Source organism: Phocoena sinus, chromosome X, assembly GCF_008692025.1.
Source record: "Phocoena sinus isolate mPhoSin1 chromosome X, mPhoSin1.pri, whole genome shotgun sequence".
Classification (NCBI taxonomy): domain Eukaryota; kingdom Metazoa; phylum Chordata; class Mammalia; order Artiodactyla; family Phocoenidae; genus Phocoena; species Phocoena sinus.
The window spans coordinates 111,966,778-111,987,907 of record NC_045784.1 but is presented as its reverse complement, the minus strand read 5'-3'; positions in this window follow the sequence as shown (position 1 = coordinate 111,987,907).

The following is a 21,130-nucleotide window of genomic DNA, read 5'->3' as shown; positions in this document are numbered from 1 at the left end:
TTTATGGTTTTCTTTGCTGTGCAAAAGCTTTGAAGTTTCATTAGGTCCCATTTGTTTATTTTTGGTTTTATTTCCATTACTCTAGGAGGTGGGTCAGAAAGGATCTTGCTGTGATTTATGTCATAGAGTGTTCTGCCTATGTTTTCCTTTAAGAGTTTGTTTCTGGCCTTACACTTAGGTCTTTAATCCATTTTGAGCTTATTTTTGTGTATGGTGTTAGGGAGTGTTCTAATCTCATACTTTTAAATGTACCTGTCCAAATTCCCAGCACCACTTATTGAAGAGGCTGTCCTTTCTCCACTGTACATTCCTGCCTCCTTTATCAAAGATAAGGTGACCATATGTGCGTGGGTTTATCTCTGGGCTTTCTATCCTATTCCATTGACCTATATTTCTGTTTTTGTGCTAGTACCATACTGTCTTGATTACTATAGATTTGTGGTATAATCTGAAGTCAGGGAGCCTGATTGCTCCAGCTCCGTTTTTCATTTTCAAGATTGCTTTGGCTATTCGGGGTCTTTTGTGTTTCCATACAAATTGTGAAATTTTTTGTTCTAGTTCTGTGAAAAATGCCATTGGTGGTTTGATAGGGATTGCATTGAATCTGTAGATTGCTTTGGGTAGTAGAGTCATTTTCACAATGTTGATTCTTCCAATCCAAGAACATGGTATATCTCTCCATCTATTTGTATCATGTTTAATTTCTTCCATCAGTGTCTTATAATTTTATACATACTGGTCTTTTGTCTCCTTAGGTAGGTTTATTCCTAGATATTTTATTCTTTTTGTTGCAATGATAAATGGGAGTGTTTTCTTGATTTCACTTTCAGATTTTTCATCATTAGTGTATAGGAATGCCAGAGATTTCTGTGCATTAATTTTGTATCCTGCTACTTTACCAAATTCATTGATTAGCTCTAGTAGTTTTCTGGTAGCATCTTTAGGATTCTCTATGTATAGTATCATGTCACCTGCAAACAGTGACATCTTTACTTCTTCTTTTCTGATTTGGATTCCTTTTATTTCCTTTTCTTCTCTGATTGCTGTGGCTAAACCTTCCAATACTATGTTGAATAAGAGTGGTGAGAGTGGGCAACCTTGTCTTGTTCCTGATCTTAGTGGAAATGCTTTCAGGTTTTCACCATTGAGGATGATGTTGGCTGTGGGTTTGTCATATATGGCCTATATTATGTTGAGGAAAATTTCCTCTATGCCTGCTTTCTGTAGGGTTTTTATCATAAATGGGTGTTGAATTTTGTCGAAAGCTTTCTCTGCATCTATTGAAATGATCGTATGGCTTTTCTCCTTCAGTTTGTTAATATGGTGTATCACATTGATTGATTTGCGTATATTGTAAAACCCTTGCATTCCTGGAATAAACCCCACTTGATCATGGTGTATGATCCGTTTAATGTGCTGTTGGATCTGTTTGCTAGTGTTTTGTTGAGGATTTTTGCATATGTGTTCATCATTGATATTGGCCTGTAGTTTTCTTTCTTTGTGACATCTTTGTCTGGTTTTGGTATCAGGGTGATGGTGGCCTCGTAAATTAGTTTGGGAGTGTGTTTCCCTCTGGTATATTTTGGAAGACTTTGAGAAGGATAGGTGTTAGCTCTTCTCTAATTGATAGAATTTGCCTGTGAAACCGTCTGGTCCTGGGCTTTTGCTTGTTGGAAGATTTTATATCACAGTTTCAGTTTCAGTGTTTGTTATTGGTCTGTTCATAGTTTCCATTTCTTCCTGAATCAGTCTTGGCAGGTTGTGCATTTCTAAGAAGTTGTCCATTTCTTCCAGGTTGTCCATTTTATTGGCATAGAGTTGCTTGTAGTAATTTCTTATGATCTTTTGTATTTCTGTAGTGTCAGTTGTTACTTCTCCTTTTTCATTTCTCATTCTATTGATTTGAGTCTTCTCCCTTTTTTTCTTGATGAGTCTGGCTAATGGTTTATCACTTTTGTTTATCTTCTCAAAGAAGCAGCTTTTAGTTTTACTGTTCTTTGCTATTGTTTACTTCATTTCTTTTTCATTTATTTCTGATCTGATCTTTATGATTTCTTTCCTTCTGCTAACTTTGGTTTTTTTTTTCTTCTTTGTCTAATTGCTTTAGGTGCAAGGTTAGGTGGTTTATTCGAGGTGTTTCGTGTTTCTTAAGGTAGGATTGTGTTGCTATAAACTTCCCTCTTAGAACTGTTTTTGCTGCATCCCATAGGTTTTGGGTCGTCATGTCTCCAGTGTCATTTGTTTCTAGGCACTTTATGATTTCCTCTTTGATTTCTTCAGTGATCACTTTGTTATTAAGTAGTGTATTGTTTAGCCTCCATGTGTTTGTATTTTTTACAGATCTTTTCCTGTAATTGATATCTAGTCTCACAGCACTGTGGTCGGAAAAGATACTTGATACAATTTCAATTTTCTTAAATTTACCAAGGCTTGATTTGTGACGCAAGATATGATCTATCCTGGAGAATGTTCCATGAGCACTTGAGAAAAATGTGTATTCTGCTGTTTTTGGATGGAATGTCCTATAAATATCAATTAAGTCCATCTTGTTTAATGTATCATTTAAAGCTTGTGTTTCCTTATTTATTTTCATTTTGGATGATCTGTCCATTGGTGAAAGTGGGGTGTTAATGTCCCACACTATGAATGTGTTACTGTCTGTTTCTCCTTTTATGGCTGTTAGTATTTGCCGTATGTATTGAGGTGCTCCTATGTTGGGTTCATAAATATTTACAATTGTTATATCTTCTTCTTGGGTTGATCCCTTGATCATTATGTAGTGCGCTTCTTTGTCTCTTGTAATAGTCTTTATTTTAAAGTCTATTTTGTCTGATATGACAATTGCTCCTCCAGCTTCCTTTTGATTTCCTTTTGCACAGAATATCTTTTTCCATCCCCTCAGTTTCAGTCTGTATATGTCCCTCGGTCTGAAGTGGGTCTGTTGTAGACAGCATATATATGGGTCTTGTTTTTGTATCCATTCAGCCAGTCCATGTCTTTTGGTGGGAGCATTTAGTCCATTTACATTTAAGGTAATTATCGATATATATGTTCCTATTCCCATTTTCTTAATTGTTTTGGGTTTGTTATTGTAGGTCTTTTTCTTCTCTTGTGTTTCTTGCCTAGAGAAGTTCCTTTAGCATTTGATGTAAAGCTGGTTTGGTGGTGCTGAACTCTCTTGGCTTTTGCTTGTCTGTAAAGGTTTTAATTTCTCCATAAACTCTGAATGAGATCCTTGCTTTGTAGAGTAATCTTGGTTATAGGTTGTTCTCCTTCATCACTTTAAATATGTCCTGCCACTCTCTCCTGGCTTGCAGAGTTTCTGCTGAAAGATCAGCTGTTAGCCTTATTGTGATTCCCTTGTGTGTTATTTGTTGTTTTTTCCTTGCTGCTTTTAATATGTTTTCTTTGTCTTTAATTTTTGATAGTTTGATTAATATGTGTCTTGGCATATTTCTCCTTGGATTTATCCTGTATGGGACTCTCTGTGCTTCCTGGACTTCATTAACTATTTCCTTTCCCATATTAGGGAAGTTTTCAACTATAATCTCTTCAAATATTTTCTCAGTCCCTTTCTTTTTCTCTTCTTCTTCTGCGACCCCTATAATTAGAATGTTGGTGCATTTAATGTTGTCCCAGAGGTCTCTGAGACTGTCCTTAGTTCTTTTCATTCTTTTTTCTTTATTCTGCTCTGCAGTAGTTATTTCCACTATTTTATCTTCCAGGTCACTTATCTGTTCTTCTGCCTCAGTTATTCTGCTATTGATCCCATCTAGAGTATTTTTAATTTCATTTATTGTGTTGTTCATCGTTCCTTGTTTCCTCTTCAGTTCCTCTAGGTCCTTGTTAAATGTTTCTTGCATTTTCTCTGTTCTATTTCCAAGATTTTGTATCATCTTTACTATCATTATTCTGAATTCTTTTTCAGGTAGACTGCCCATTTCCTCTTCGTTTGTCAGGTCTGGTGGGTTTTTTCCTTGCTCCTTCATCTGCTGTTTTTCTGTCTTCTCATTTTGCTTATCTTACTGTTTTTGGGGTATCCTTTTTGCAGGCTGCAGGTTCATAGTTCCCGTTGTTTTTGGTGTCTGTCCCCAGTGGCTAAGGTTGGTTCAGTGGGTTGTGCAGGCTTCCTGGTGGAGGGGACTAGTGCCTGTGTTCTGGTGGATGAGGGTGGATCTTGTCTTTCTGGTGGGCAGGTCCACGTCTGGTGGTGTGTTTTGGGGTGTCTGTGGCCTTATTATGATTTTAGGCAGCCTCTCTGGTAATGGGTGGGGTTGTGTTCCTGTCTTGCTAGTTGTTTGGCATAGGGTGTCTAGCACTGTAACTTGCTTGTCGTTGAGTGAAGCCTGGTCTTGGCGTTGAGATGGAGATCTTTGGGAGATTTTTGCCATTTGATGTTATGTGGAGCTTGGAAGTCTCTTGTGGACCAGTGTCCTGACATTGGCTCTCCCACCTCAGAGGCACAGCACTGACTCCTGGCTGGAGCACCAAGCGCCTTTTATCCACCCGGCTCAGAATGAAAGGGAGAAAAAGTAGAAAGAAAGAAAGATATAGGATAAAATAAAATAAGGTAAGATAAAATACTTAAGTTATTAAAATGAGAAATAAAAAATAATTATTAAGAAAAAAATTTTTTAAAGAAAAAAAAGCGGTCGGACCGAACCCTAGGAGAAATGGTGAAAGCAAAGCTATACAGAGAAATTCTCACACAGAAGCATACACATACACACTCACAAAAAGAGGAAAAGTGGAAAAAATCATAGATCTTTGTCTCAAAGTCCACCTCCTCAATTTGGGATGATTCGTTGTCTATTCATGTATTCCACAGATGCAGGGTACATCAAGTTGATTGTGGATATTTAATCCGCTGCTCCTGAGGCTGCTGGGAGAGATTTCCCTTTTGCTTCTTTGTTCACACAGCTCCCGGGGTTCAGCTTTGGATTTGGCCCTGTCTGTGCCTGTAGCTCGCTGTAGGGCGTCTGTTCTTCGCTCAGACAGGACGGGGTTAAAGGAGCCACTGATTCAGGGCCTGTGGCTCACTCAGGCCGGGTGGAGGGAGGGGCACGGATCCTGGACGAGCCTGCGTAGGCAGAAGCCGGCGTGACGTTGCACCAGCCTGAGGCGCGCCATGCATTCTCCGGGGGAAGTTGTCCCTGGATCACGGGACCCTGGCAGTGGCGGGCTGCACAGGCTCCTGGGAGGGGAGGTGTGGATAGTGACCTCTGCTCACACATAGGCTTCTTGATGGAGGCAGCAGCAGCCTTAGCATCTCATGCCCATCTCTGGGGTCCACGCTGTTAGCCATGGCTCGCGCCCGTCTCTGGAGCTCCTTTAAGCAGAGCTTTTAATCCCCTCTCCTTGCGCACCAGGAAACAAAGAGGGAAGAAAAAGTCTCTTGCCTCTTCCGCAGGTCCAGACTTTTTCCCAGACTCCCTTCCGTCTAGCTGTGGTGCACTAACGCCCTGCAGGCAGTGTTCACGCCGCCAACCCCAGTCCTCTCCCTGCGCTCCAATGGAAGCCCGAGCCTCAGCTCCCAGCCCCGCCCGCTCCGCCGGGTGAGCAGACAAGCCTCTCGGGCTGGTGATTGCCGGTCGGCACCGATCCTCTGTGCGGGAATCTCACCGCATTGCCCTCTGCACCCCTGTTGCTGTGCTCTCCTCCGCGGCTCTGAAGCTTTCCCCCTCCACCACCCGCAGTCTCTGCCTGAGAAGGGGCTTCCTAGTGTGTGGAAACCTTTCCTCCTTCACAGCTCCCTCCCGCTGGTGCAGGTACCGTCCCTATCCTTTTGCCTCTGTTTATTCTTTTTTCTTTTGCCCTTCCCAGGTACGTGGGGAGTTTCTTGCCTTTGGGAGGTCTGAGGTCTTCTGCCAGCGTTCAATGGGTGTTCTGTAGGAGTTGTTCCATGTGTAGATGTATTTCTGGTGTATCTGTGGGGAGGAGGGTGATCTCCACGTCTTACTCTTCTGCCATCTTCCTCCTCCCCCCTAGGTACGATGATTCTGGCCCGCCGTCCCCATGACTGTCGTGTCTTCAGCCGCCGGTGCCCCTCCAGAGCTGGCAGCCTCAGTGAGGCCGCCCTCTCCTCGGGCTCCGGGGCAGTCCCGTGACGGCGGAGGGAAGAGACCCGGAGCCGGGAGTTCCAGCTCTGCGGAAACGCCCATGGATATGCTTATAATAGTGCCTGGCACATGGTAAGTTTCAATAAATATTATCATTGTTAGCTATTTTTGCTTCTCCAAACACATTCACATAAATTGGTTCCTATATTTTATAAATGAGAAAATTGTAGCCTAAAGCAATGAAGTGAATTGACTAAAGGTCACACAATTAATTAGAGACAGAGATGGATAGGAAACTCAGGGTTTATTGCTTCCAGATCACTGACTTTTAGAAATTATCCATATAGACTTTGGCTTGATGCTTGCTTTGAGGGCAAATGTATCAAAGCTGGTACTGAGCAGGATTTTGTCCAGGTCTTTGGGTAACTCAGAGTGACATGATATTGTTACCACTTTATTAAGACATCTATCTTTAGCTGGAGCTTGTTTCCCTGCCAATTAGGAAACAGTAATATTTAGGATAAAGAATGAGTTCTTATGAGCGTACTTAACTTCAGTAAGCCTTATAACCACTGAATGCATCCCTAATGTGTCATTTCTCAAATTGGATAAAAGGGAGGACCTAATGAAAGAGTGGACACCTTACAAGCTGCCTGACTTTGGGCAAGTCACTTCAGCTTTCTGGGGCTCATTTTTTTTACTGTACAGACCATTTCTAAGGCCCATTCCAGTTATGACATCCTTGGTTCTAGAGAAACTGTTCCTATTCAAAGCATTCTTTTTTGATAGTGTGTGATAAATATCTTTCCTGTATATGGAAGACAGCTAAGGAAGTTATGTTAAGTCCTAGTAAAAGGGTGTCAGGAAAGACCTGGGTTAAGGTAAAAAAAAGGAAACATTTGTGGATTCTGTAGCTTAGTGTAGGGAGGTATCCTAACAGTTAAATGAAGCCCTTCAAAGACTGAACAGCAGGAGTTACTGTGGGCAAAGGGAAAGAGACAGGGGTTGCGGACTAAGCTGGTGGGAATACATTTCTCTGTTTCGGAAAGATTGTGACTAGTAGAAGACCTCTTCAGTAACTCTGCTTCTGATGCACTCTTGAAAGATCCTCAATCAGAGGATGAGCAAAAGAAAGAGTGTGTAGTGTTTTCCAAATGGCTGACTGTAGTATAAGCAATTCCTCATCATAGTCTTTGGGTGCCTGTGTGAAATTATGCACAAAATTATAATCTTCATTTAGCAAGTAACAATTCTGCCTTCACCTTTTCCTTTATGTTACGAGGTAGACCTGAACCATGTGTTAGCAGAAAAAAAGGGAGATGAGGTTCCAGAGAGGACTGACTAGCCAGACATCTCATAATAGTCTTTAAACAGATTTATAAGGAAATTTGTCTTAACATTGCAATATGATGTGCTCATCTTCAATTGAAAAAATGTTCTTCCCACCTGTGATTCTTTGAGGTTGATCCCAGACAAAAAAAGCACATCGTTTTCTTTTTAAAAAATTCACGCTAAACATTTATTTCTTGTAATTGCACAGTACCCAAGTGCGTCTCTGTATTTGGCCCTTGCTGTCAAATACAAAGGCAAGAATTTGCCTTTGAAAACTAGGGATCAGTAAAAGAAGAAATATAAGAAAAACACCTTAATGAATGATCCCTAAAGGGAAGCCACAACACTGCCTTATTAACTTTGAAAATATCTGTGAATACCAGATTGAAAAAACAAATTAAGGTTTGAGACAAATGTCCCATCTTGCCTATGACAATACATTGGTAACAATATAAGCTATAAGTTTAGAATAAAGGAAGGGAACCCTAATTAATGTAACATGCAGTAAGATTATGAAATGCTTTATCCCAGGTCCAGCAGTGCTAGGGTACAGCAGGTACCTCATAAATATTTGTTGAAATAAAGAATGAATCAATGAATGCCTCCTTCTAGAGGTGGTTCAGACTAAATACTGTAAAGTCATTCTTTCCCTCCAAATTCAAATATTTTCCATTTGAAACATATTAAAGAAAAGGGCTATGGTGTGACTACTAAGGGTCTAGGGTTTTAACTTTTGAATGGTTTATAAAGGAACTTAGAGAACACTTCTAACAGCTTTGTGTCTGGAGGTTTGTCCAGGCTCAGGAGGCATGATTAGCCTCAGTGCATTGTTCAAAGTTGAGCAATTAAAAATTATTTCTTACAAACCCCAAAAGATGCCACACTGGGCATTGTTAAGAAGTTGGCAGACTTGGCAGTTAACGTCACCTGAAACTTCCAGCTGTATGATGTCATACTAATTGTAAACAATGGGGAAAATGTAGAACTCTTCCTCAAGATGAGACTGAAGAAACTTTGAAGGCTTAAAAACAAGAAAAAAATGTTCTGTATGAACAGAAGCCAAGCAGTGGGATTTAATTTCAAAAACTTTTTATGAGTTTCACACAAGAGAGTTGTACCAAATGTGCTCATTTAAATGACACAAATTTTAGAATATGAGACTTTATCATAAATGGCCCCAATATAAAAAATGCAAATGCCCTGTGGGGAGATCTGGGTTCTAGGCTTGGCTATGTCACAAACTTGCCTTATTATTGTAGTATGTCTATTAACCTCTTCCTGTTTGTGAAATGGTGAACAATAATCCCCACTCTAAGTACTGCATATGGGCATTGTAAGAACCAAATTATATACTGAGTATGAAAGACACTTGAAGATAAAGAAATATGTAAATTCATGGAATTATTTTAAGGGTTTTAAATAGAATCAGAACAAGCCTATAGATCTCAGGATTAGGTCTAAATTTCAGGTAGAATACACTGTGCCTTATCTGCCTTTTTCGGGGGGAATATATATCCATAGATATATAGATTAGCTCATTTACCTTTATAATAGACCTATGAAACACATAATAATTTTGTAGATTAAGAAATGGGCTTAAGGAGATAAAAAAGTTTATATGGAAAGTGATAAGCAATGTGCCTAGAACATAAGAAACACTTAACAAAAGGCAATTAGTATTATGGAAATTCTTTTGTTTGTTTGTTTATACTGCAGGTTCTTAATAGTCATCAATTTTATACACATCAGTGTATACACGTCAATCCCAATCACCCAATTCAGCACACCACCATCCCCAGCCCACCGGGGTTTCCCCCCCTTGGTGTCCATATGTTTGTCCTCTACATCTGTGTCTCAACTTCTGCCCTGCTAACCAGTTCATCCGTACCATTTTTCAAGGTTCCACATACATGCGTTAATATGCGATATTTGTTTTTCTCTTTCTGACTTACTTACTCTGTATGACAGTCTCTAGATCCATCCACGTCTCAACTAATGACTCAATTTCGTTCCTTTTTATGGCTGAGTAATATTCCATTGTATATATGTACCACATCTTCTTTATCCATTCGTCTCTCAATGGGCATTTAGATTGCTTCCATGACCTGGCTATTGTAAATAGTGCTGCAATGAACATTGGGGTACATGTCTCTTTTTGAATTATAGTTTTCTCGGGATATATGCCCAGTAGTGGTATTGCTGGATCATATGGTAATTCTATTTTTAGTTCTTTAAGGAACCTGCATACTTTTCTCCATAGTAGCTGTATCAATTTACATTCCCACCAACAGTGCAAGCGAGTTCCCTTTTCTCTGCACCCTCTCCAGCTTTTGTTGTTTGTAGATTTTCTGATGATGCTCATTCTACCTGGTGTGAGGTAATACCTCATTGTAGTTTTGATTTGCATTTCTCTAATAATTAGTGATGTTGAGCAGCTTTTCATGTGCTTCTTGGCCATCTGTATGTCTTCTTTGGAGAAATGTCTATTTAGGTCTTCTGCACATTTTTGGATTGGGGTGTTTCTTTCCTTAATACTGAGCTGCATGAGCTGTTTATATATTTTGGAGATTAATCCTTTGTCCATTGATTCATTTGCAAATATTTTCTCCCATTTTGAGGGTTGTCTTTTCATCTTGTTGATGGTTTCCTTTGCTGTGCAAAAGCTTTGAAGTTTCATTAGGTCCGATTTGTTTATTTTTGTTTTTATTTCCATTACTCTAGGAGGGGGATCAAAAAAGATCCTGCTGTGATTTATGTCAAAGAGTTGTTCTTCCTATGTTTTCCACTAAGAGTTTTATAGTGACCCGTCTTACATTTAGGTCTCGAATCCATTTTGAGTTTATTTCTGTGTATGGTGTTAGGGAGTGTTCTAATTTCATTCTTTTACATGTAGTTGTCCAGTTTTCCCAGCACCACTGTTTGAAGAGACTGTCTTTTCTCCATTGTATATCTTTGCCTCCTTTGTCATAGATTAGTTGACCATAGGTGCATGGGTTTATCTTGGGGCTTTCTATCTTGTTCCATTAATCTGTTTCTGTTTTTGTGCCAATACCTTATTGTCTTGATTACTGTAGCTTTGTAGTATAGTCTGAAGTCATGGAGTCTGATTCCTCCTGCTCCGTTTTTTTCCATCAAGACTGCTTTGGCTATTTGGGGTCTTTTGTGTCTCCATACAAATTTTAAGATGATTTGGTCTAGTTCTGTAAAAAATGCCATTGGTAATTTGATAGGGATTGCATTGAATCTATAGATTGCTTTGGGTAGTATAGTCATTTTCATAATATTGATTCTTCCAATCCAAGAAAATGGTATATCTCTCCATCTGTTGGTATCATCTTTAATTTCTTTCATCAGTGTCTTATAGTTTTCTGCATACAGGTCTTTTGTCTCCCTAGTTAGGTTTATTCCAAGGTATTTTATTCTTTGTGTTGCAGTGGTAAATAAGATTGTTTTCATAATTTCTCTTTCAGATTTATCATCATTAGTGTATAGCAATGCAAGAGATTTCTGTGCATTAATTTTGTATCCTGCAACTTTACCAAATTTATTGATTAGTTCTAGTATTTTTCTGGTGGCATTTTTAGGATTATCTATGTATAGTATCATGTCATCTGCAAACAGTGACAGTTTTACTTCTTCTGTTCCAATTTGTATTCCTTTTATTTTTCTTCTCTGATTGCCGTGGTTAGGACTCCAAAACTATGTTGAATAATAGTGGTGAGAGTGAACATCCTTGTCTCGTTTCTGATCTTAGAGAAAATGGTTTCAGTTTTTCACCACTGAGAATGAGGTTTGCTGTGGGTTTGTTGTATGTGGCCTTTATTATGTTGAGGTAGGTTCCCTCTATGCCCAGTTTTTATCATAAATGGGTGTTGAATTTTGTCAAAAGCTTTTTCTGCATCTATTGAGATGATCATATGGTTTTTATTCTTCAATTTGTTAATATGGTGTATCACATTGATTGATTTTCATATATTGAAGAATCCTTTCATCCCTGGGATAAATCCCACTTGATCATTGTGTATGATCCTTTTAATGTGTTGTTGAATTCTGTTTGCTAATATGTTGTTGAGGATTTTTGCATCTATATTCATCAGTGATATTGGTCTGTAATTTTCTTTCTTTATAGTATGTTTGTCTGGTTTTGGTATCAGGGTGATGGTGGACTCATAAAATGAGTTTGGGAGTGTTCCTTCTGCAATTTTTGGGAAGAGTTTGAGAAGGATCGGTGTTAGCTCTTCTCTAAATGTTTGATATTATTCACCTGTGAAGCCATCTGGTCCTGGACTTTTGTTTGTTGGAAGACTTTTAATCACAATTTCAATTTCATTACTTGTGATTTGTCTGTTCATATTTTCTATTTCTTCCTGGTTCAATCTTAGAAGGTTATACCTTTCTAAGAATTTGTGCATTTCTTCCAGGTTGTCCATTTTCTTGGCTTAGAGTTGCTTGTAGTAGTCTCTTAGGATGCTTTGTATTTCTGCAGTGTCTGTTGTAACTTTTCCTTTTTCATTTCTAATTTTATTTATTTGAGTCCTCTCCCTCTTTTTCTTGATGAGTCTGGCTAATGGTTTATCAATTTTGTTTATCTTCTCAAAGAACCAGCTTTTAGTTTTATTGATCTTGGCTATTGTTTTCTTTGTTTCTATTTCATTTATTTCTGCTCTAATCTTTATGATTTCTTTCCTTCTGCTAACTTTGGGTTTTGTTTGTTCTTCTTTCTCTAGTTCCTTTAGGTGTAACGTAGATTGTTTACTTGAGATTTTTCTTGTTTCTTGAAGTAGGTTTGTATAGCTATAAACTTTCCTCGTAGAACTGCTTTTGCTGCATCCCATAGGTTTTTGATCATCGCGTTTTCATTGTCCTTTGTCTAGGTATTTTTTTGATTTCCTCTTTGATTTCTTCAGTGATCTCTTGGTTATTTATTAACGTATTGTTTAGCCTCCATGTGTTTTTGTTTTTTACGTTTTTTTCCCTGTTCTAATCTCATAGTGTTGTGGTCAGAAAAGATGCTTGATATGATTTTAATTTTCTTAAATTTACTGAGGCTTGATTTGTGACCCAAGATGTGATCTATCCTGGAGAATGTTCCATGCGCACTTGAGAAGAAACTCTAATCTGCTGGTTTTGGATGGAATGTCCTATACACATCAATTAAATCTATCTGGTCTATTGTGTCATTTAAAACTTCTGTTTCCTTATTTATTTTCATTTTGGATGATATGTCCATTGGTTTAAGTGAGGTATTAAAGGTATTATTGTGTTACTGTTGATTTCCTCTTTTAGAGCTGTTAGCAGTTGCCTTATGTATTGAGATGCTCCTATGTTGGGTGCATATATAGTTATAATTGTTATATCTTCTTTTTGGATTGATCCCTTGATCATTACACAGTGTCATTCCTTGTCTCTTGTAACATTCTTTAATTTAATGTCTATTTTATCTGATATGAGTATAGCTACTCCAGCTTTCTTTTGATTTCCATTTGCATGGAATATCTTTTTCCATCCCCTCACTTTCAGTCTGTATGTGTCCCTAGGTCTGAAGTGGGTCTCTTGTAGACAGCATATATATGAGTCTTGTTTTTGTATCCATTCTGCAGCGTGTGTGTTTTGGTTGGAGCATTTAATCTATTCACGTTTAAGGTAATTATCACTATGTGTGTCCCTATTACCCTTTTTAAAATTGTTTTAGTTTATTTTTGTAAGTCCTTTTCTTCTCTTGTGTTTCCCACTTAGAGAAGTTCCTTTAGCATTTGTTGTAGAGCTGGTTTGGTGATGCTGAATTCTCTTCGCTTTTGCTTGTCTGTAAAGCTTTTGATTTCTCCATCGAATCTGAATGAGATCCTTGCCAGGGAGAGTAATCTTGGTTGTAGGTTCTTCCCTTTCATCACTTTAAGTATATCATGCCCCTCTCTTCTGGCTTGTAGTGTTTCTGCTGCGTAATCAGCTGTTAACCTTATGGGAGTTCCTTTGTATGTTATTTGTCATTTTTCCCTTGTTGCTTTCAATAATTTTTCTTTGTCTTTAATTTTTGCCAATTTGATTAGTATTTGTCTCGGCGTTTTTCTCCTTGGGTTTATCCTGTATGGGACTCGCTGCACTTCCTGGACTTGGATGGCTATTTCCTTTCCCATGTTAGGGAAGTTTTCGACTATAATCTCTTCAAGTATTTTCTCTGGTCCTTTCTCTCTCTCTTCTCCTTCTGGGACCCCTATAATGCAAATGTTGTTGCGCTTAATGTCATCCCAGAGGTCTCTTATGCTGTCTTCATTTCTTTTCATTCTTTTTTCTTTAGTCTGTTCCGCAGCAGTGAATTCCACCATTCTGTCTTCCAAGTCACTTATCCGTTCTTCTGCCTCAGTTATTCTGCTATTGATTCCTTCTAGTGTAGTTTTCAGTTCAGTTATTATATTGTTCATCTCTGTTTGTTTCTTCTTTAATTCTTCTAGGTCTTTGTTAAACATTTCTTGCATCCTCTCAATCTTTGCCTCCATTCTTTTTCCGAGGTCCTGGATCATCTTCACTAACATTATTCTGAATTCTTTTTCTGGAAGTTGCCTATCTCTACTTCATTTAGTTGTTTTTCTGGGGTTTTATCTTGTTACTTCATCTTGTACATAGCCCTCTGCCTTTTCATCTTGTCTGTCTTTCTGTGAATGTGGTTTTTGTTCCACAGGCTGCAGGACTGTAGTTCTTCTTGCTTCTGCTGTCTGCCCTCTGGTGGATGAGGCTATCTAAGAGGCTTGATGGGAGGGACTGGTGGTGGGTAGAGCTAACTGTTGCTCTGGTGGGCAGAGCTCAGTAAAACTTTCATTCACTAGACTGTTGATGGGTGGGGCTGGGTTCCCTCCCTGTTGGTTGTTTGGCCTGAGGCAACCCAACATTGGAGCCTACCTTGGCTTTTTGGTGGGGCTAATGACAGACTCTGGGAGGGCTCATGCCAAGGAGTACTTCCCAGAACTTCTGCTGCCAGTGTCCTTGTCCCCACAGTGAAACAGAGCCACCCCCCACCTCTGCAGGAGACCCTCCAGCACTAGCATTTAGGTCTGTTTCAGTCTCCCCTGGGATCACTGCTCCTTCCCATGGGTCACGATGCACAAACTACTTTGTGTGTGCCCTCCAAGAGTTGAGTCTGTTTCCCCCAGTCCTGTGGAAGTCCTGCAGTCAATTCCCACTAGGCTTCAAAATCTGATTCTCTAGGAATTCCTCCTCCCATTGCCGGACCCCCAGGTTGGGAAGCCCGACGTGGGGCTCAGAACCTTCACTCCGGTGGGTGGACTTCTGTGGTATAATTGTTCGCCAGTCTGTGTGTCACCCACCCACCAGTTATGGGATTTGATTTTACTGTGATTGCACCCCTCCTACCGTCTCATTGTGGCTTCTCCTTTGTCTTTGGATGTGGGGTATCTTTTTTGGTGAGTTCCAGTGTCTTCCTGTCGATGATTGTCCAGAAGCTAGTTGTGATTCTGGTGTTCTCGCACGAGGGAGTGAGAGCCCGTCCTTCTACTCCTCCATCTTGGTTCCTCCTCCTCCTGGAAGTTCTTTATCATGTAGTCATTTGATGTATTCAGGTCAGAAGCATTTTAGGCTCCTGAGAAAGAACATGATGATGAAAGTCTATTGACTCAGCATAGCTTGTAGAGGGACTATAAACTCCATGCAGAAGTCAAGTTTCCATAAAATTCACATTAATTGATCTATTGATTGATTCACTGTTTGATTGATTCATAGAAATTTAAATTACTTCATCTGTTGATTCATTTATTCACATATTCACTTGTTAAATAAATATATATTAATTATACTATGGTTTCATACTATGGTTTCAGACAATATGTCAGAAGCTCAATGAACAGAAATAAATATGTCTGGTTCCTAACTTCAATAATCTTATCATTTAGTAAGGAGATACAGATATCTAAAAGAGTTCATGCAAAAGAAGTGTTGCAGGTGCTTTGATAGGAATACCCAGTATAATGGGAAAAAAAAGAGAGTCTGGTCAATTCTACTGAGAGATTGTCAGGAAAGGTTAACTGAGAGGGAAAGCTTGAAGTTGAGTCTTTTAATATATGTGCATCCTAGTCAGGAAACCTGTTGGAAGGTAGAAAGGAAAATCAGAGAGAAGTATGTACTAAGGCCTAGAGACATGAAAACTCCTTCCTAGTTTGGGAAACCAAAAGCAGCTCAGCATAGCTAGAGAAGACCATGTAAAGAGAAAGTGAGGCAAACAATAGGTTGCAGAGTTAGGTGGGGGTCATAAATGAAGGGTGTTTTTCACCATGATAAAGACTGGGACTTTGTTCTAAGTGGAAAGTCACTGAAGAGTTTAAAGAGTATATGGTTGGTTTTAGTTTTAGAAAGATCAACTTGGCAGCATTGTGGAAGATGGAATGGATGCGGGCAAGTTTGGAGACAGCAAGACTCATTGGAAAGTTGCTGCAATAGTCCAGATGAGGCTTGAATCAAGGCTTCAGTTGTATCTTCATATGTAAAATGGGAATAATAATACTTCATAATGTTTTGTGAGGACTAAAGGAGTTAATATTTGTTCTGAGGACAATGCCTGGCACTTAGGGAGCAGTTATATAAGTTCCCACTAAACAACAACAAAATAATGTAAGCTCGTTGAAAGCAGGATATGACTGTCTTGTTTACTAATTTTCTATCTGGTACACATCCCTCTCTATTTTTTGAGGTGAATGAAAAAAATGTTAATTTGTTCCTTCTGGATCTGTCTCTTTTATTATTTTTTAATAGATCTTTATTGGAGTATAATTGCTTCACAATACTACTTTAGTTTCTGTTGTACAACAAAGTGAATCAGCCATATGCATACATATGTTCCCATATACCCATACTCTTGAGCTTCCCTCCCACCATCCCTATCTCACCCTTCTAGGTCATTGCAAAGCAACCAGCTGATCTCCCTCTGCTATGCTGCTGCTTCCCACTAGATAACTATTTTACATTCAGTAGTGTATATATGTCGATGTTACTCTCACTTCGCTCCAGCTACCCCCTCCCACCCCATGTCCTCTCTATGTCTACATCTCTACGTAGACATTTCTAAGTCTATTCCCTATGTCTACATCTTTATTCCTGCCCTGCAACTAGGTTCATCAGTACAATTTTTTTTTACATTTCATGTATACCTGTTAGAATATGGTATTTGTTTTTCTCTTTCTGACTTACTTACTTTACTTCCTTACTTTACTTCCTATGACAGACTCTAGGTTCATCCACCTCACTACAAATAACTCAATTTCGTTTCTTTTTATGGCTGAGTAATATACCATTGTATATATGTGCCACATCTTCTTTATCTATTCTGCTGTCAGATGGACATTTAGGCTGGTTCCATGTCCTGGCTATTGTAAATAGTGCTGCAGTGAACATTGTGGTGCATGTGTCTTTTTGAATTATGGTTTTCTCAGGGTATATGCCCAGTTGTGGCATTGCTGGGTTATATGGTAGTTCTATTTGTAGTTTTTTAAGAAACCTCCATACTGTTTTCCATAGTGGTTGTATCAATTTACATTACCACCAACAATGCAGGAGGTTTCCCTTTTCACCACACCCTTTCCAGCATTTATTGTTTCTAGATTTTTTGATAATAGCCATTCTGACCAGTGTGAGGTGATACCTCATTGTAGTTTTGATTTGCATTTCTCTAACAGTTATGTGGAACATCTTTTCATGTGCCTCTTGGCCATCTGTATGTCTTCCTTGGTGAAATGTCTATTTAAGTCTTCCACCCATTTTTTAATTGGATTGTTTGCTTTTTTGATATTGAGCTCCATGAGCTGCTTGTATATTTTGGAGATTAATCCATCGTCTGTTGTTTCATTTGCAAATATTTTCTCCCATTCTGAGGGCTGTCATTTTGTCTTGTTTATGGTTTCCTTTGCTGTGCAAAAGCTTTTAAGTTTAATTAAGTCCCATTTGTTTATTTTTGTTTTTATTCCCATTACTCTAGGAGGTGGGTCAAAAAAGATCTTGCTGTGGTTTATGTCAAAGAGTGTTTTTCCTATGTTTTCCTCTAAGAGTTTTATAGTGTCTGGTCTTACATTTAGGCATTTAATCCATTTTGAGTTTATTTTTGTGTATAGTGTTAGGTGGTGTTCTAATTTCATTCTTTTACATGTAGCTGTCCAGTTTTCCCAGCACCACTTATTGAAGAGGCTGTCCTTTCTCCATTGTATGTTCTTGCCTCCCTTGTCGTAAATTAGGTGACCATATGTGCATGGGTTTATCTCTGGGCATTCTATCCTGTACCATTGATCTATATTTCTGTTTTTGCGCCTGTACCATACTGTGTTGATTACTGTAGCTTTGCAGTATAGTTTGAAGTTGGGAGTCTGATTCCTCCAGCTCCGTTTTTCTTTCTCAAGATTGCTTTGGCTATTCAGGGTCTTTTATGTTTCCATACGAATTGTAAAATTTTTTGTTCTAATTCTTTGAAGAATGCCACTGGTAGTTTGATAGGGATGGCATTGAATCTGTAGATTGCTTTGGGTAGTATGGTCATTTTCACAATGTTGATTCTTCCAATCCAAGAACATGGTATATTTCTCCATCTGTTTATGTCATCTTTGATTTCTTTCATCAGTGTTTTATATTTTTCTGAGTACAAGTTTTTTGCCTCCTTACACAGGTTTATACCTAGGTATTTTATTCTTTTTGTTTCAATGGTAAATGGAATTGTTTCCTTAATTTCTCTTCTGATTTTTCATTATTGGTTTATAGGAATGCCAGAGATTTCTGTGCATTAACTTTGTATCCTGCAACCTTACAAAATTCATTGGTTAGTCCTACTAGTTTTCTGGTGGCATATTTAGGTTTTTCTATGAATAGTATCCTGTCATTTGCAAACAGTGACAGTTTTAGTTTTCCAATTTGTATCCATTTTATTTCTTTTTCTTCTATGATTGCCATGGTTAGGACTTCCAAAACTATGTTGAATAATAGTGGCGAGAGTAGACATCCTTGTGTTTTTCCTGGTCTTAGTGGAAATGCTTTCAGTTTTTCACCATTGAGTATGATGCTTGCTGTGGGTTTGTCATATTTGGCCTTCATTATGTTGAGGTAGGTTCTCTTTTTGCCTATTTTCTGGAGAGTTTTTTTTTTATCATAAATGGGTGTTGAATTTTTTCAGAAGGTTTTTCTGTATCTATTGAGATGATCATATACTTTTTATTTTTCAGTTTGTTAATATGGTGTATCACACTGTTTGATTTGCGTATACTGAAGAATCCGTGCATCCTTGGGATAAATCCCGCGTGATCATGGTGTATGATCCTTCTAATGTGTTGTTGGATTCTGTTTTCTAGTATTTTATTAAGGATTTTTACATCTGTGTTCATCAGTGATGTTTGCTAGTATTTTGTTAAGGATATTTACATCTATATTCATCAGTTATATTGGTCTATAATTTTCTTTTTGTGATATCTTTTTCTGGTTTTGGTATCAGGGTAATGGTGATTTTGTAGAGTGAATTAGGGATTCTTTCTCCCTCTGCAATCTTCTGGAAGTGTTTGAGAAGGATAGCTGTTATCTCTTCTCTAAATGTTTGATTGAATTTGCCTGTGAAGCCATCTGGTCCTGGACTTCTGTTTGTTGGAAGATTTTTAATTACGGTTTCAATTTCATTACTTGTGACAGGTCTGTTTATATTTTATAATTCTACCTGGTTCAGTCCTTTAAAAGGATATATGTTTATGTACAGCTGATTCACTCTGTTATACAGCATAAACTAACACACCATTGTAAAGCAATTATACCCCAATAAAGATGTTAAAAAAGTAATCTGCAAACAATAGGACCTATATGGGAAAAGAATCTAAGAAAGAGTGGATATGTGTGTATGTATAACTGCTTCACTTTTCTGTACAGCAGAAACTAACACAACATTGTAAATCAACTATACTCCAATAAAAATTAATTTAAAAAATAAAAGTACTGTTAGATCCAGTGCAAATTTTAAAAAAATCTACTAACAATAAATGTAGAGGGTGTGGAGAAAAGGGAACCCTCATACACTGTTAGAGGGAATTTAAATTGGTATAGCCACTCTGGAGAACAGTATGGAGGTTCCTTAAAAATCTAATAAAAGTAGAGCTACCATATGATTCAGCAATCCCACTCCTGTGCATATATCCACAGAAAATCATAATTCAAAAGGATAGGTGCACCCCAATATTTATTGCAGTACTACTTACAATAGCCAGGACATGGAAGCAACCTAAGTGTCCATCGACAGAAGAATGGATAAAGAATATGTGGTACATATATACAATGGAATATTACTGAACCATCGAAAAGACTGATATAATGTCATTTGGAGCAACATGAATGGACTTAGACATTGTCATACTGAGTGAAGTAAATCAGACAGAGGAAGACAACTGTCATATGATATTGCTTATATGTGGAATCTAAAAAAAATGGTACAAATGAACTTATTTACGAAACAGAAATAGAGTCATGGATGTAGAAAACAAACTTATTGCTACCAGGGAGAAAAGGCAGGAGAATTATAAACTGGGAGATTTGGACTGACAGATACACACTACTATATATAAAATAGATAACTAATATGGACCAACTGTATAGCACAGGGGACTCTACTCAATACTCTGTAATGACCTATATGGGAAAAGAATCTAAAAAACAGTGGATATATATATATGTACTACTAATTCACTTTGATGTACACCTGAAACTAACACAACATTGTAAATCAACTATTCTCCAATAAAAATTAAAATAAAGAATACATAGGACTTACAAAACATCAAATTTTAAAAGATACATTAAAAAATTAAACATTGAATTATATACCTTCTACACAGAGAATATAGGTTCCTGTCAGTTGGTTAGATAAATTTGCAACAACTGAACTTCAAATAAAAATATAAATTCAAAATAGTAGAAATAATACAGATAATATTCTCTGATCAAAGAATAATAAAACTAAAAATTAACAAAACAGACATGACATGTTTACTTTTCTTTGTCCATTTTCAAATTGGATTATTATTATTATTTTGCTATTGAGTTTAGGAGTACCTCATACATTGTAACCCCTTAACAGATACAAGATTTACAAATATTTGCTCCCAGTCTGTTGTTTGCCTTGTCATTTTGTTGATTGTTTCCTTTACTCTACAGAAGTTTTTTAGTTTGATTTGGTCCCATTTGTCCATTTTTGTTTTTGTTGCCTATGCTTTTGATGTCATATCCAAGAAATCATTGCCAAAATCGAAGTCAGGAAGATTTCCCTCTGTGTTTCCTTCTTGGAATTTTAAAGTTACAGGTATTATGCTTAAGTCTTTAATCCCCTTCGAGCTGATTTTTGTGTATGGTATAAGATAAGGGTCCATTTTTATTCTCTGCATGTCGATACCCAGTTTTCCCAACACTAGTTTCTTGAATAGACATGTCTCAAAAGAAGACATACAAATAAGCAAGAGCTATATGAAAAGGTGCTCAACATCACTCATCATTAGGGAAATGCAAAGCAAAACCACAATGAGATATCGCCTCACACTTTTTCGAATGGGTATTATATAAAAAAAAACCCAACAAGATAACAAGTATCGGCAAGGATATAAAGAAAAGCGAAACCTTACACATTGTTGGTGGGCCTGTAAATTGGTACAGCCATTCTGGAAAACACTATGGAGTTTCCTCAAAATATTAAAATAGAATGACCACACATGAAAAGATGCTCAACACAG